The following is a 13,419-nucleotide window of genomic DNA, read 5'->3' as shown; positions in this document are numbered from 1 at the left end:
TGGGTGAGTTTGGCTGCCTGGTCAAGTGCAAGAAAGCGAGGTGAGATGTCTGTGTGTGCTGGTGCTCTAAGAGAACGCAGGGTGGAGGTGCAAGGCCAAAGGACGACAGAGGTGGATGCTACCCCTTATTGCCACAGTGCCTGCCACATATCACACCATCCAGACTGGCATGCCGGAGCCATCTCCACACTGGGTTATGCTGCCTCGATTTTCTTCTCATCTCCCTTTCATTTCATCATTCAGTATAACTCATGGTTGCTCGTGGGTTATTACTTTTGTATCCCACATATGTACACACATTGTGCCTTGCACAGCACTCTACACACAACAGGTGCACAATTTATGGATGAATGAAGCAGTAGTTCAGCTGACAGTGGCATTCTTGAAACTTAAAAGGACTCTAACAAGATAGGAAAACCTCTAGGGCAAGTAGTTATTAATTTTGAGAAGGGCGTGCATTTCTCAGAAGTGTTTATAAGTGAATTCAAAGGGAAAGGTAAAACACAGCCAGGCACTTAGGTGCACTCCCAGCTTAATTCTGGTTAGTGTCCGTTTTCTGTTCTCGCTTAACCATATCACAGTTTAAGTCCTTTGGGGCTATACTTGCCACTGTCTTTCCCCAGAGACCTAGGGCCTTGGCCCAGAGCACAAGAACTCTTCATATAGGCATAGCCTCTACTGTCCAGTGTTGCTCAAGGATATCTTCAAATACCTCTAAAGGAGGGGTCTTGATTAACTATTTCATATTAAAGAACAGATCAATTTGATCGGCGTATCATACATCAAAATGAATGGATTGGATAGTCAGATACAGAAAATAAAGTCAGGGAGATAAAGCAGAATTAAATTCTTGTTAAAGCCTTGGGAATAAGACCACAGGGAGAAAATCTTCTAAAACTAATACCCGAAGGAGTCGCATGCAAAGATCTAAACCATGTGAGAATGTTAAATGGTTTCAGATGACACAAGAACCAGAAATTAAAAACAAATATTTTAGGAGAAATATTCACAATTAAAATAATAGGTTAAAATCTCTATCATTATATATATTTCTGAAATTCCAAACTCATTGCAATCCAGTCAATTCTGACTCATAGTGACACCATTGGCTTTCCAAAGCTGAAAATCTTTACAGAAGCAGACTGCTTCATCTTTCTTTCATGGAGCAGCTGATGGGTCCGAACCACCAATCTTTTGGTTAGCAGCCAGATGCCTTAATGACTACACCACCAGAGCTCCTATTGTATATCTACAACTCATAAAAAGAAATAAAAATATTGAGACATACCCCAAAGGTAAATTGCACAAGTGACATGAACTAGCATTTCCTAACAGGAAATAATCCAAGAAACTAGAGATAGGAAAAATACATATTAAAATAAGAAACTTTTCAAATATTAAATTAGCAAAACAAAAAATTATCATATCAAATGCTTGTGAGTGTGTAGTGAAATTATTACTCTCGTATTTCACTAGGATGCTTATAAATTGGTGCAAATCTATTAAAAAGCAATTTTAGAACGACTGTCAAGAACCATAAAGAACATCACTTTTGACTCAGTTTTTACACATGTAGAAAATCATCCTAGGAAGATAGTTGAAAATAATGAGAAAAATACTATATGCACTAAATATTCATAATAAGATTTATAAGAGTGAAAGATTTAAAACAACAAATGTTCAATTATAGATGAATGACTAAATAAAATATACTACAGCTTGCAGACAAATGTGACACACAAAAGACTGAATTGATATGAAGTAAAGTAGGAAAATAATCAGGATACAAAAGTACATGTATAACACTTATAACATGTATGTAAAAAAAAATACACATGAGAAAAAACCAAAAGAGAATACAACAAGGTTCTAGTAACTTTTATGTCAGTTCATTGATAATTTTCCTTTATCTGTTTTTAAAAATTTTTGAAATTTTATTTTATTACATTCACATTTTTTAAACCTTTTATATTTGTAAGTAATAGCCCTTTCCTTGGTACTAAGCCCAGTTGTCACATCAGAATCCCAACAATTCTCTGACTTAAGTGGGAGACTCTTCCTTTTCTGTCATTTGGTCCATTTTATCTCCCTTAAGTCAAAAGGAGAAATAAAAATGAAAATGAAGAAAAGAGAAACAAGAACAAACATTTCAAATGTCTCTTTCTCTTTTTCTGCCTTTTCTTTTTCTTTTGTGCTTTTTTTCCTTGAACTGAGAAGAGATACATGATTTGGCAATTTCCTATTAATACCACAGTGACCCTGTATTACATCTTTAGGGACAGTGAGAGAAGGTACAGGAGGTTTACAGTTCAGTGACCAAACCCTTCGATGTTTCACTTTACAAGGAAATAGTTCTTTATAAAAACATGACTCAGTCAAATGCTAGAAAACCCATTCACTATTTCACCTTTGTTCTTCTCTTTTGGGCAAACTGGCCTTTTAGTAATTGTACTTTCACTGATCATTCTCAGAGGGTGGTCCTGTGCTCTTCTGGTGGGACTAGAGATTAGGAAGTTTAAGGCAGAGATTGCTGTGTTTACCAGAAGTCAGACATTGGATGCCAGGAATGGCTCTAGGCATTGGGATACAGCAGTGAACAAAACAAAGATCTGCAGCTGCACAGAGCTTACACTCTAGAGAAGGGAGAGATGAACAGTAGACAAAACATAGTATGTTAGATAGCGATGTGTTCTATGGAGAAATATGAAGCAGGGACCAGTAATAGGGAGAAGTAATGGGAAGGGTTTGCATTTTTAAATATGAAGGTCAAGCAAGGTTTCCTTGAAAGGGGTGTGAGAGGGAGCCATCTAGTAGAAAGGGGTCCAGGTGTCATGAATAGCAAATGCAAAACCCCATGGGAGGGTGCCCAACCATTACAGAAACGGAAGGACTTTCAGCATGGCTGGAGTGAAGTGAGAAAGGGGTAAACACAAAAAGATGGGCGGAGGGGTAGTGGAGCCAACCAGATCATAGCTTTGGTCTATTTGGCTTTTACTTAGAATGAGATGGGAAAACACTGGAGGCTTTTGAACAGAAGAGTGGCACGATCTGACTTCAGTCTTTACAAGATCACTTTGGCCACTGTGTTAAGAATATATTGAAAGGGGCAAGGAAGAAAGAGCCAGGAGGCCATTGCAATAATCCAGGAGAGCAGGGATGAGGGCTGGGAAGATGTTAAGAGCCGTGGAGGGTGAGACAATGTTCCATGCAGCTAATGAGCTTCAGAACCTCCACTTGCACAGGTCCTTTCAAAGCCAACAAGGGGCCCCAGTATGTTTGCATGGTCATGTTTTCATAAAATTTGCAAAAATTGATTATTTCAACCATAATTAGTTAAAACCACTCTCTCTTTCCACCTCAGCTCCCTTCAGTGCCCCCATGTCTGATGGTAATGTTGAAGTGACTATAGGTTATTTGGGAGACCCTGTGAAGGAGAGTTTAATTGGCGATATATTTATATATTGGAATATGTGTGTGTGGTTTGCAGTCATTCTATGTAAAGCAACATTATTGCTAGTTGTATGGCTTCTAGATTATTCCTACTGCCCACTGTTCTAACTCAACCAACAAAGTGAGTTGTACTGAGACATGAATATGTCCTACACAGCCTGGCACCAAAAGTATGTGGGTGCTGAAGGAGGAGCAAGGGTTCAGATGTCAGAAGGCAGTCTGAAAATTCTTCAAATCATCCGACACACAAAACTGTAAGCAGAGAATTCACCTCTTGTTTATGTCTAATCAAAAGAGAATTGTCTCCTGTTGGGAATAAAATCAATAAAATAATGAAACTGAATATGGTCAGTAAAATAACAATAATAATAATAATAATAATAATATGGACTCCTGATTTGTTTATAGATGAAGTGTGTCATCCTTTGTCATCGCTACCTTTATTTTTGCAGGTTTTACAGTTATACAATACCAAAAAAAACAAATCTATTGCCATTAAGCAGCTTCTGACTCACAGAGACTCTATAAGACAGAGTAGAAATGTCCTATAGGGTTTCCAAAGCTGTAATCTTTACAGAAGCAGACTGCCACATCTTTGTCCCATGGCACAGCTGGCGGTTCCAACCACTGACTTTTCGGTTAGCAGCCGAGCGTTTAACCAGTGCACCACCAGGGCTCCTAAGTGTACGATAGTTCTGTTTTTGGTTTTTTCTTTGCTAATGGGAATGACTTACTTGAATAAAGACTGAATATGATATTTTAACTGTTGTTTGGAAAGATGCTGTGTAACATGTTGGTAAAATAAGAAATTATAGACTCCTTCGCCACCACCCTGTCAATTTGTCTTACTTTGGTGGCTTGCACGTTGCTATGAAGCTAGAAGCTATGCCACTGGTATTTCAAATACCAGCAGGATCCATACATGGTAGACAAGTTTCAGTGAAGATTCCAGACTAAGATAGACTAGGAAGAAAGGTCTAGATATTAGTCACTGAAAACACTATGAATTACAACAGAATATTGTCTGATACAGTGCTGAAGGATAAGCCCCCTAGGTTGGAAGTCACTCAAAATACATGCAGCCACAGCAATGGACTCAAAAATACCAATGAATATAGAGATGGTTCAGGACTTGGCAATATTCAGTTCTGTTAGACACAGGGTCACCATGAGTCAGAGCTGACTGGACCACAACTAACTATAGCTAAGTCTGTATCTTTCCATTATCTGTTCCACTTGTATAATAATCTCTAAAAATATTTTAAACATTTTCTGGATTATAATGGTTTATAATAAAACTGGTCAGTTAAAGAAAAAAGAAAAAGAAAGAAAATTTACAGACCCTGATTTGTTTATAGATAAAGTGTACCATCCTTTATCATCTCTATGTTTATGTATGTATTAAAGAGCTGAGAGAAAAATTGTATAAAATTAATGAAATATAAAAAGAATTCAAGGTAAGCAATTGAATCAATAGAAATTTTTCTGATTCAATAATCAAATTATAATTAAACATTTCAGATTTATTAGGAGCAATTATTCATTGAGAGGAAAAGATACATGTCAAATGGAAGTGATGAACAAGCTCTTGGATTGAATACCAAGATTCAATAATGAGGTAAAGAGGATCATGTGAGCATATTGGAAAAGCAGTTACATTTTTGTTTCTCTGGCCTGAAATATTGCCATTGACGAAGAAATATCAAACTCATCATATGCCACCACAATGAGAACATCTGTGACAGATTGGTTCATGAGTGTCATCAATTCTAAGAGTGTTGAATCACTGGAAAGGAAAACATGAAATGCCCTGAAATATTTTAACTCATGTGAAAGAAGTTGAGAGAGGTTTCTCCAAATCTGATAACAATTCTTTAAAAAAAATTATAAGATATTACTAATAATGTGTTGTGAGGCAGAAAGAAATTTTCTGAAACATCTATATTTTTTAAAAATTAAATTCTCAACAACCACACAGAAAGACAGGATTATCTCCCTATTCTCTCTATAGAAAATCATTGTCATAAGAAGAGGCGAACAAAGAATATGAAACCAGAGCATATTAAGAAAAGAGGTATGTCAGAAAGTTAATCAATTAAATGTCACTCTTCTTGATTTTTTTTTACATTTTTGCTATTTATTTGTTAGCTTTTTAAAATTGTAATTTGTTCTTTGTTTTAGAATGAGAAGATGATACTCTTTATCTGGAAAACAGGGTATTAAGCAAAGGCTATATTTTCAACAACAACAATATTTTCAAAGGTTTGCTTTTAGGTTGGATGTGGGATGTAAGAAAATGGTAGCAGTCAAGATGACTCTGTAGTTTGGGCCTGAACTGGAAGGATGGAGTTACCATTAACCAAAATGAGGAGGACGTGAGAGAAGCAGGTTGGGGGCAAGATCAGGAGTTCTGTTTTGGGCATGTTACATTTGAAATGCCTAACATACATCCAAAGGAACCCTCCCAGCACAACAGTGAAGCCTGACTGCTAACTGAAAGGATGGCTGTCAGAATCCACCAGCAGCCTCCTGGTGATCTGTTTCTGTAAAGGTCACAGCCTAGAAAACCCAATGGGGCAGTTCTACTCTGCCAGAAGGAATCACTATGAGTCCAAATCAATTCAACAGCAGGTAACAGCAACAACAACAATACACAGCCAAGAGAAGATGTGGATCAGGTGGACTGGCTCATGATGGCCCAGGGACTCTACGGAAGAGACCTGAGCTGGGATAATACATTTTGAAGTCATAGCTTAAAGATGATTTTCAAAGCCAAGGAGTCACCACAGGAGTAAGTTAGAGAGAAAACAAGTTCTGAGGATGAGCCCTGTACGCTGAGCTGAGGAGGAATCGTGATGCCACAGAAAAGGAGTAACCATCGAGATGGGAGACAAAATAAGAGCACAGACCTCCTGGAAGTCAGGTGAGGGAAGAGTTTCAGAGGAGAAGGGATGAGCAGCAGCATCAAATGTTAAAAGAGATAATACGAAGTGAGAACTGGGAATTGACCATAGGTTAGCAAAGTAGTGCTCACTGGTGTGGTCAACAATGGCAGTTTCATGGAGTGGTGCAATGCAAGGCTGACTGGAGTGGGTTCAAGAAATAAAAGAAGAAAAATTGGAGTCACTGGGTGGTGCAAAAAGTTAAGCACTCAGCTCCAAACTGAAAGGTTGGTGGTTTGAACATATCCAGAGGCAACTTAGAAGAAAAGCTTGGCTGTCTACTTCCAATAGGCAGCTGTGCTCTGAAACACATGGGTTCACCATGAACCGTTATCCATTGGACATTGCTTAGATTTTGATTTGGCTTAATACAGACAATGATTTCAAGGAGTTTTGCTATAAAGAGAAAGAAATGGGATGATAGCTGAGGGAGAAATAGGGTCAAAGGTTTTTCTTTAAGATGAATGAAACATACAAGCAGGATGTTTGTTTGCTGAACGATGATGATCCAAGAGAAAAGAGGAAACTTCTGATGCAGGAAAGAGTTCTTGGAGTGATGTCTTTGAGTGGGAGAGAAGAAATGGGTCTTATGCACAGGTGGGAGAATTAGCTTCTGCTGGGAGCTCAGTATGTGTTCATCAGAGGCGTAGAAGTAAAGGTGCAATACTGTCAGGTAAAAGAGGCTTGGGCATATGTCCAAGATCAGAAATCTCTGTGACCTGGAGGCCAAAAGATTTTATTGATACAAATGCTAAGTTTAAGCTCTATATCCACCAACAGAGGGCTGGTCAAATATAATTTTGCTCCATCCATTCTGTGGCATAAACACTACTCACCTGTTTAAAAGGAGGAAGATGGTATGTTCTGATACGGTGTATGTGAAAGAAGCAAAGTGTGGCAGAGTATGTGTAACATGCTGTTGTTTGCACAGGATGGAGTACTTATGTACATGTTTGTAAATGCATGGAATGTCTTTGGAAGGATGCAAGGGAAACTGGTTTCAATGGTTGTGTCCAGGAAGGTGAAGTAGGTGGCTGGAGGTCAGGGTAGGGAAGGGCATTATTTTTCATTTGTATCCCTTTGCACCTTTTAAGTTTGGTACCATGTGAAGGCATTACCTATTCAAAAATAAATTTATTGCTAAGTTGAGAAGCTTTGTGCTTTGCATATGAGTATTCAGATATGATGAAAAGATGAGTCAGTTGTATGATAGTTATTTTTCTTTTGTCAAGAATCCTTCTGTATTTGCCATAATATTTTCTATGTAATTTCAGTAGAACAAAATTTGGGTAGCTCAAAATTCCTTAGTTATTCAGCTTTGGTTAGAATTAATAACTGATCTAAACTTATTTGGATGAAAGGACTAATGTTAGTCAAGCAATGATCCTGTACCTGGTACTTGATAACTGTTACTATGTGCTGTTGGTCAGCAGTGCCCTGCGGAGCTTTATTGTAGCATCAGGCAAATGGAGAAGTGGACATCTGGATACACTTGTCTTTATGTACTTTTTATAATGGGTATTTTTTTTTCTAGAACATTAAAATAATTGAAAAAATATTTTAAAATTTTAAAGTGTATTAAAATACACAACATTATTTTAGGTTTAAATATCTCATGGATTTAAAAAACCAACTTTATTATAATTTTATTTTCCTGGCTTTTATGGAAACAAACTCATCAATAATAGTTTCAAAAGCTACTTCTTTGCTTATCTTGTTTTCAACTGAGAATTTTTAAGTTACAATAAATGGGATAGAGTAACTTGAAAGCATGTTTGATACACACACACACACACACACACACACACATATGGACCTCTAGTGGTGTAGTGGTTAAGACATTTGGCTGTTAACCAAAGGTTGGTGGTTCAAATCCACCAGCTGTTCCACAGAAGAACGATGAGGCAGTCTCTTCTATAAAGATTTAAAGTATATATATGTATGTGTGCATGTATATATATATATGTGGGAGCTCTGGTAGCGTAGTGTCCAAGGCACTTGACTGCTAACCAGAAGGCTGGTGGTTCAAACTCACCAGCCACTCCTTGGAAGGAAGATGGGGCAATCTACTTCTGTAGTGATACTGCCTCGGAAACCCAAGGAGGGGTTGCTATAGGTCGGGTCTGACTCCACGGCACATAACAACAACAACAATATATATATGTATATATATATGTGTGTGTGTGTGTGTGTGTATGTATATATACTTACATACTTCCCAGACTTGAATGAAAAAGAAATGATGACCTACCAGATGAGAGTGTGAATTATTATGGGAAAAGTGTATATCAAATAGAAATTAAGGAGATTGTGGTATCCTATTTTCACATTTGAAATGGAGATATAAAAAATTAAATGAAATATCTTCTGATTTGGAATGTTTCACCAGAGAAAATGAATTTTCTATGAATATATCTGATTTACAAAAAGCAGCCACTGACTTGGCTCTCGAATACTCTGACAACTTAAGTCCTGTAAAATTCTGAAATAGTTGTAATCAGAAACCAGTATCAACAATCTGCAATATAAAATCAGCATTATGGCTGGATATTTTAAAACTGATTCACAACTTTTGCTCACTGCAATCTCATCTAAATTTAGAAGTGGCCTTGAGAGTTTTTTTTTTGCCACAATGCCAGTCATGGTCACATTCTATCACTGTTTCACTATGCTGAAGTTAATTAAAAATTATTTAAGATCATCACTTGGTCAAGAGAAACTGTCAAACATGACAATTCTCTCAATTCTAAATGAGAAAAGCAAATAAGTGGAGTCTGAAATGATTATTAGTGAGCTTGTTCCTGTTAAATCCAGGAAAGCAAAATGATCATGCATTCATTTTTTTATATAAATGATATATTTAAACCAAATAATACTCTGAGCTTTTATATATTGACTTCTCAATTTTTAAATGTTTTTTCAACTTCTTTAATGTTCTGGGGGAAAAAATCAACCATTAAAAAAGTACATAGAAACATCAGCTTAGGTGCCCATTTTTCTTTTTGCTTGAGGCTTCAAAACGGTTCAACAAGGAACTGTTGAATCCTATCTTTGTTTTATTTGTTGATGTTTTGTTCATCATGGATTTTTTTTGCATTATTTTTTATATATTTTATTAATAAAATAATTATCTTGATTACTTCGGGTATTTTTTGTATATGTGGCTGTTGTTGTTGTTATGTGCCGTCGAGTCAGACCCGACTCATAACGACCCCTCCTTGGGTTTCCGAGGCAGTATCACTACAGAAGTAGATTGCCTCATCTTCTTTCCGAGGAGTGGCTGGTGGGTTTGAACTGCCAGCCTTCTGGATAACAGTCAAATGCCTTAGGCACTATGCTACCAGAGCTCCCATATATGTGGCATCTTCTTAAATTTTGCACCTGGAGAGAATACCTCAGTTGCCTCATCCTAATCCCAGCCCTGATCAATAGTTAGTGGCACCATGATAGAGGTGGGCAGGTAGCTGGCACCTAATAGCTAGTTAATTTTATACTCTTTAATACTTTTATGATGCATGATCATAGATAGTAATAAAATCTAGAAGAGACAAAAGCATATAGAAGAAACAGAATCCCCATAATCCAGCCACCCACGCAGAGAGACCCTGGTGAGTTTTGGCATATATTGCTTTCTCAAATTTATTGTTATGCAACTATTTATATATGAAACTATACATATATATGTATGTATTTATATTCATGAAATTATACTCTGCTTTTTCACTTAAAACATCATAAACATCGTCCCATGACAATTGAAAAATATTTTTAAATAAATATGCATATCTTAAATATGCATAATAGTCCATTGTAGAGATACATCATGGTTTGTCTAAAATAATGATTAAACAACATTATTGTATATCATTGTATCCACATATTTCTGCACTTGTCAGTGGCCTTAGGTTTAATTCCTAGATATAGAATTGCTGATTGAAAGGAATATGCATACTTTCAAGGTATATGAAAATTTTATTAGCTAATTAGATCATGGGAGCTCTGGTAGCATAGTGGCTAAGGCACTTGACTGCTAACGAGAAGGCTGGCGGTTCAAACCCACCAGCCACTCCTTGGAAGGAAGATGGGGCAATCTACTTCCATAGTGATACTGCCTCGGAAACCCAAGGAGGGGTCGCTATGAGTCAGGTCTGACTAACAACAACAAAACAACAATTAGATCATATTGTTAGGTGAGCTTCCATTCAGGTTCAGTACTGAACTTGTTTTCTGGGTCAGTTGTTGGACTCTTTTTAAAGGAGATAAAAACAGGAACAGAAAATTGTAAGATGGGATCTGACCCAAAGCAAAGTTGTGAAGGTTGTGTTTAGTAACTTCCCTTCCATAGCCCCTTCTACATCTACTCCCTGAAGCTGTGTCTCCCATGCCCAGGGTTGCCTGAAGGACAGGCAACTCAGACCTGCTCTCTCTCGCTGCAGGCTAATCCAAAACACAGCACTAGGTTCCCTCTATGCAAACTGCCCATCACTCAGGTCTTTTCTTTCCCTCAGCTCTCAAAGTGGAAAGAGTAGGAAGAAAGCACATCAGACCTGAGTGTGGACACTGCCTCTACACAAGGCACTTTGTAGTCTAGTTTGTGGTACTCTGGTGGCTTGAGTGTTACTATCATCCTGGAAGCTATGCTGCCAGTATTTCAAATATCAGCAAGGTCACCCATGGTGGACAGATTTCAGCAGAACTTCTAGACTAAGACGATCTAGGAAGGAAGGCCTGCTGATCTACTTCCAAAAACTAACCAATGAAAACCAGAAAATTGTTCGAGATTTTGACTTGCTTTCTTTGGATGCATCATCAGGGGGACCAATTGCTGGAGAAGGACATCATGTTTAGTAAATTGGAGGGTCAGCAAAGGCAAGGGGAACCCTCAGTGAGATGGATTGACACCATGGCACAACAATGGACTGACACCAACAATCATGAAGACGGCAGAGGACTGGGCAACATTTCATTCTGTTATGCATGGGGTTGCCGTTCAGTGACAACTAACAGCAATAACAAAATGCACTTGCCTTTTAAAAGGAAAAAGTGTGTATGGTGTTTTGGGACAAACATCAAATTGTGGGATTTTAGGCTCTGTGGCTCTGAAAACGGGAGAAAGATTTAGGGGAGATTCCTTAACTACATTATGTTAGGTTATTATCCTCTTGCTCCTATGCCTAGGAAAATTGGCCCTGAAAAAGGATAAAGGGGAAAAAAAAAAAGACCCAAGTAGAAAAAGAGGGAAAAGGAGGCAGAAAAAGAAAAGGTTCTCGTGGAATACAGTCAAGTGATTCTACCCAGGCCATAGAACTTTGTAGAATAGAGGCTGGGAACTTTAAACAAGTGGTTCTGTACCCTTGCTCTCTGTCTCTCTGTCTCTGTCTTTCTCTCTTTCAGTCCCTCCTTCCTCAATTTCTTTTTCTCTCTGTGTGTCTGTTTGTCTCTCCATCTCATCTCTACCACGTCCCAATCTTTATCTCTGCATCTCAGCCTGCCTCCTGGTCACCAGTGCCCTGAGCTCCATCCTCAGCCCCTGCATCTCTTACTCTCAGTCTCTCCATCATGTCTTTCTCTATTGGAGAGCTTTTGCCTTAGAGGACAGCACACAGATCCTCTGTCCTGGGATATCCCACAGACACCTCAGGTTCACACAAGCGGCAATAAGTATATCATGGACCCAAATGCACTCCTATGTGCTCTGTCCCAGGGACCCACACCATAAGCTTCCTGGCCACTCAAGTGGAAGTCATGAGGGCATTTTCCATAGGCCCCACTTCCAGTTTTCTATGCTGTATAGTGTCTAAGCCAGGGTTTGTCCAGATTTTGTGAGGCCTGAAGCTGATACCACTTGATGTACCTGCTATAAAAAAAAAAAAAAAATCCTCAATCAAATATAGATATTAAAGTTAATAGAAAAGAAATCCTAACAGAATACCACAAACATGACAAAAATCTAGAAAATGGGGCACTTTTGCTTTTTTCCTTTCATGACAAACACACTCAGTGCTATTATTTCATATATCCTTTGTCTATAATATATTCTCTGGCCACCCTTCCATATAACAGTGTTTTCTAAAGTTATTTTTCATATAAAGAAAGATAATCCAATTTTCTCTTGTGATTGAAATTTGTTTATTTTAATATCAATAGTTGAGATACTAAATTATGTGATTTACATAAAGATATACATGCTACAGCTGGACAATGAATAAGGAAGACCAAAGAAGAGTTGATGCTTTTGAGTTGTGGCATTGGCGAAGAATACTGAGAGTACAATGGACTGGTAAAAGAACTAACAAATCTGTCCTGGAGGAAGTGCAGTTGGAATGCTCCTTGGAAGCAAGAATGGCCAGACTTCGTCTCACCTACTTTGGTCATTGTGGCGGATAAGTTTGTGTGTCAACTTGGCTGGGCCTGGTTGAGTGGCTGGGCAGCTGGTGGTAGTTATTCCCCGTGATGAGACTGGCAATCAACTACATGGTGGGACCTACCACAAGCAGCTGAGTAGCTGCTTTAGGGATGTGGTCTGCTTCCCATATATAAGAAACAGCTTTGGGAATGGTCTCTAGCTCATGGCAAGCTTGAACCCTGCATGTAGTCATGTCATTGTTCAGCAGCCTGCTGTGCTCTGCTGACCTTGGGACTTTCAGTGGACTTGAATCGATGGCCTGCCATGTTGTTTGGTAACATTGGGACTGTGCTTTTTCACTTGCTGACCTTGGGTTTGTCAGCCTCAGCAGCCAGTAGCTGCCTGAAGGAAGAGATGCCTCTAGCTTCAGAGGGCCGTGAGCAAGAGGCAGAGCTGAAGCCCAAGGTTGAGGGGCTTTCACCCAGCCCTAGAACCTGGCACTTGGAACTCAGACTTTTAGCCTCCTGAACTATAGGAGTATAAACTCCCGTTTGTTCAAGCCATCCCATATGTGGTATATTGTTGTCAGAGCGGCACTAGGTAACCAAAACAGTCATGTTGTCAGAAGGGACCATTCTATGGAGGAGGTATCGTGCTTGGTAAAGTGCAGGGTCAATGAAA

Source organism: Orycteropus afer, unplaced genomic scaffold, assembly GCF_000298275.1.
Source record: "Orycteropus afer afer isolate SDZICR_OR568_19922 unplaced genomic scaffold, OryAfe1.0 scaffold00013, whole genome shotgun sequence".
NCBI classification, from domain to species: domain Eukaryota; kingdom Metazoa; phylum Chordata; class Mammalia; order Tubulidentata; family Orycteropodidae; genus Orycteropus; species Orycteropus afer.
The sequence above is the reverse complement of the archived record's forward strand: the minus strand, read 5'-3'. Positions refer to the sequence as shown.